The sequence below is a fragment of the Mirounga angustirostris genome, unplaced genomic scaffold (assembly GCF_029215605.1).
Source record: "Mirounga angustirostris isolate CCGP_5_RB_7025 unplaced genomic scaffold, mMirAng1.0.hap1 SCAF_8, whole genome shotgun sequence".
Lineage (NCBI taxonomy): Eukaryota > Metazoa > Chordata > Mammalia > Carnivora > Phocidae > Mirounga > Mirounga angustirostris.
Genome location: NW_026991716.1, coordinates 87,306,308 through 87,310,321, shown reverse-complemented (window position 1 = coordinate 87,310,321; position 4,014 = coordinate 87,306,308). Strand labels below are relative to the sequence as shown.

General features: G+C 35.2%; 1 pseudogene; it reads right to left on the bottom strand.

The window, feature by feature from the left end:
* Positions 1-230: 230 nt before the first annotated feature.
* Positions 231-848, bottom strand: LOC123841850 (small ribosomal subunit protein eS19-like; annotated as a pseudogene).
* Between the last annotated feature and the right edge of the window lie 3,166 nt (positions 849-4,014).

The following is a 4,014-nucleotide window of genomic DNA, read 5'->3' as shown; positions in this document are numbered from 1 at the left end:
TTTTAAAAAAGTATTTTTATTTGATGATCCAGTAGAAGTCACATGTAATATATCTTATCCTGATACATTTTGTCATAAAGTTCTTCAATAACTTTCTTTCTTTCTATCATGGTAATTTGTTTGTTTAGAATTTCCATCTTTCTAAATTCATTTTAAAAAATTTATACTTATAAATTATATTCATATTTTCATACAGAATCTCATATTCATTATGGTTTCTTATGACTCTAATTTCCTCCAAAGTTCTGGTTATTTCTTTATTCTTATTTATTGATTGGCTTAGCTAAATGTTATCTCTTTTATTGTCTTTTTTCTTTTTCTTTTTCAGGATTATGATGAGGCAATTTATTACCCCAGCATGTGTTCTAATGCTTCTTGTTGGCAACTGCCACCCGTCCAGTGAGTCTGTCCAGATCCCTCTGTCCCTGAGTTGTCAGTTTGCAGCCCCCACCCTGGTATTTTCCCACCACTTTCAGCCTCTCTAGGGCTTGGAGGACCCTGTGGGCCAGGCTCTTGGAGCCCCTGCTGAAGTGGCTGGTCAGAACCCCGTTTCTCGGACGTGCCCCGCAGGTCTTGGTCCCGGAGGCGTCCCTGGGAGGCGCTGCCCCAGAGGTCCCCGTGTGGTGCTCTGGAAGCAGCTCGTGCGTAGAACCAGTTTTCATCACAGCGAGCAAGCCCTTTGCGCTTGGCCAGTTTGACAGTGCCCACCCATTCAGGGAACCTCCAGCTTCCCAGACTTTTTGAGGAAGTTCTGCCACAGCCCGGACGAGCTCCCGCGGCTTCGCGTCTTCTACAGAAACTCCACGCATCCTGCAGCCTCTGCGCTGCCCGCCAGGGGACCCTTGCCTTGTCTTCATTTCACGTTATTGATACCGTTGTTTTTAGTAAAGCAGCTCTTGAGTTTGTTTAGTTATGGCATTTTTTGTTATTCAGTTTTCAGTCTTTTTTGTCACTTCCTTTCTTCTGCTTTCATTTAACCAATTCTTTCTTGTTTTTATAATATAGTTCGGTGTTTTGTTTTATCCTTACTGGTTTACTTATCCAGGTTCTTAAGTATATGTATTTTCTCTGAATACTATTTTAGCTGGATACAACTGGTTCTGCTAGGTAGAGATATAATTATTATTTTCTAAATATTCTTAATTTTTGGTTAGGAGCTCCTTCAATCATAAGTTTGTTGTTGTTTTTTAAAGATTTTTTTTTTTTTTTAATTTTTAAAGAGAGAGAAAGAGAGCATGAGCAGGGGGAGGAACAGAGGGAGAAGCAGACTCTCTGCTGAGCAGGGAGCCCGAGGTGGGGTTCGATCCCAGGACCCTGGGATCATGACCTGAGCCAAAGGCAGATGCTCAACCCACTGAACCACCCAGGTGCCCCCCCTTTTTTTTAACTGTTAATTTTTTTTTTAATCAGTTCTTAATTTTCAGGGGACAGGATTTTTATTTTCTAGTTTTATTTACCTCTGAGCAGAAAATACTGCTTTTACTCTTTCTACTTTTAAATATTTGTTTAGTTTTTGATGTGCATGATATGTAGCCATTTTTCTAATGTACTATAAGCGCCTTAAAAGAAGGTGTATGCTGTTTTCTTTAAAGAGTTTGATATTTATCTATTTATACCCAATTAAATATAACACTAATATTTAGTTCTATACCTCTCTTTATTTTTCACCCTTTAATTCATAATTTCCTGAGAAATAAATTAAAGCCTCCTTCTACCAACACAATTCTGTCTATATCATATTGTATTTTGTATATTTTGAATCTTGAATTCAGTGAAGTAAAAAAATAAATAAAGGGAAAAATCATAAAGCCAAAAGCTGTTTAAAAAAAAAGATAAAATTGATCAACTCTAGGCATACTAAGACACACCGAGAGACATCTAGAGAGAGACAGAGACAGAGAGTGCAAAGTTACCTACCTCAAGTGTAAAAAGAGGGATTATCACTATAGGTAATAAAAGAATAATAAATACCAGGAGTATATTTATGCCAATAGATTTGGCAACTCAGATCAAGTAGACAAACTACTTGAAAGATAAAAAATCTAAAGTGGTGCAAGAAAAAAATAGAAAATCTGAGATGACTTGAAAGTATTAAAGCATTTCAATTTATAGCTATAATAAAGAAAATCCCAGGCCTGAATAGCTTCAATAGTGAATTCCATCAATCATTACAGGAAGAAATAATACAAAAACTACAGAAAATCCTTCAGGAAGTAGAAGTATGGACATTTTTGTTTTTTATAAAACTATCATTGCCCTGATACCAAAATAAGACACAGACATTACAAGAATTTCTTATGAATAGAGACACAAAAGCCCTCAGCAAAATATTATAAAGTCAAATCCAACAATCTCTAAAAAAGATTTTTATACCATGACCATCTATTTTTTCAGGAATCAATGGTTGGTTCAAGATCTGAAAATCAGTCAAAGGTAGTTCAACATATTAACAAAGGAGGAGACTACATGATGATCTCAATACATGTGAAAGAAAGCATTTCACAAAATTTGATATTCACTTATAAATTAGTAATAGAAATGAACTTCTTCAATCTAATAAATGGTATGCACAAAATACCTACATCTAACATCATCTTCAATGATTAAAGATGAAAAACTTTTTCCCCAAATTTGGGGGGAAAAAGAGAATGTTCATTCACAGCCGCTCTATTCCACAACGCAAAGGAAGTTGTAGCCAGGGAAATAAGGCAAACAAGAAAATAAGGAAAGGAACAAAAGGTGAGGAGAGATACCAGGAAAAATGGAAAAAAACTGTTCTTACTCTAAGACAACATTATCATGATCATGTACATTGAAAACCCTAGAGAATCTACAAAAGACTCATCATTTTAAGCAGACTCGCAAGTCCACAGAATACAAGGAGACTATAAAAAATCAATTGCATTTGTACTTTGACAATGAAAAATTAGAACTTGAAATTGTAATAATTACCACTTTAACTGTATTCTAACATGAGATAATTAGGGATAAATTTAATAAAATACATGCCAGATCTGTACACTATAAACTGCAGAATATTGCTGAGAGAAATTAATGATCTAAATTGATAGGAAGGTGGGCGCCTGGGTGGCTCAGTCGTTAAGCGTCTGCCTTCGGCTCAGGTCATGATCCCAGGGTCCTGGGATCGAGTCCCGCATCGGGCTCCTTGCTCAGCCGGGAGCCTGCTTCTCCCTCTCCCACTCTCCTTGCTTGTGTTCCCTCTCTCGCTGTCTCTCTCTCTGTCATATAAATAAATAAATAAAATCTTTAAAAAAAATAAAATAAAAAATAAATTGATAGGAAGGTATGTCATATTCATGGATCAAGACATAATATTGTTAAGATGTAATTTCTACCCAAATTGACCTATATAGTCAACATAAAATCAATCAAAACCTCAGAAGCATCATTATAGAACTTGGCAAGCTGACTCTAAAATTTGCATTGAAAAGAAAGGACCTCTAAAAGCCAAACCCTGGAGTGTCCTGTCCAAAGTTAACTCTGGTAATCAAGAAGCGGATAGACTGGCAGTGGCAGGTCTATACACAAAGAGTTGTTAATGGGTTATATAACAAGTTCAAAGTTGAGGACTTAACTTTAAAAGTAGAATAATTAAGATAATGTGGTATTGGCATAAGAATAAATATATAGAATAATGTAACAGAATACAGAAATGCATTCATTGATATAACACAAAATGATTTCGAATTAAAGGGGGCCAAGGTAATTTAATAGGGAACGGATACTAGTTAACAAATAGTAATGGAAAACCAGATAACCATATAGAAAGATAGGAACCTCAATCTTTATGTCACAATATACATGGAAACTAACTAAAATAGCTATAAACATAAAACCTAAGCTTTTAAAAATTCTAGAAGAAAGAGAGGAGAAAATATCTGTGGACTTGGGATAGGCAAATATTTCTTATATCACAAAAGAAAAATCAATAATTGGACTTAATCAAAATTAAAATCTTTGACCTTTCAAAAGACACAGTTAAGAAAATAAAAA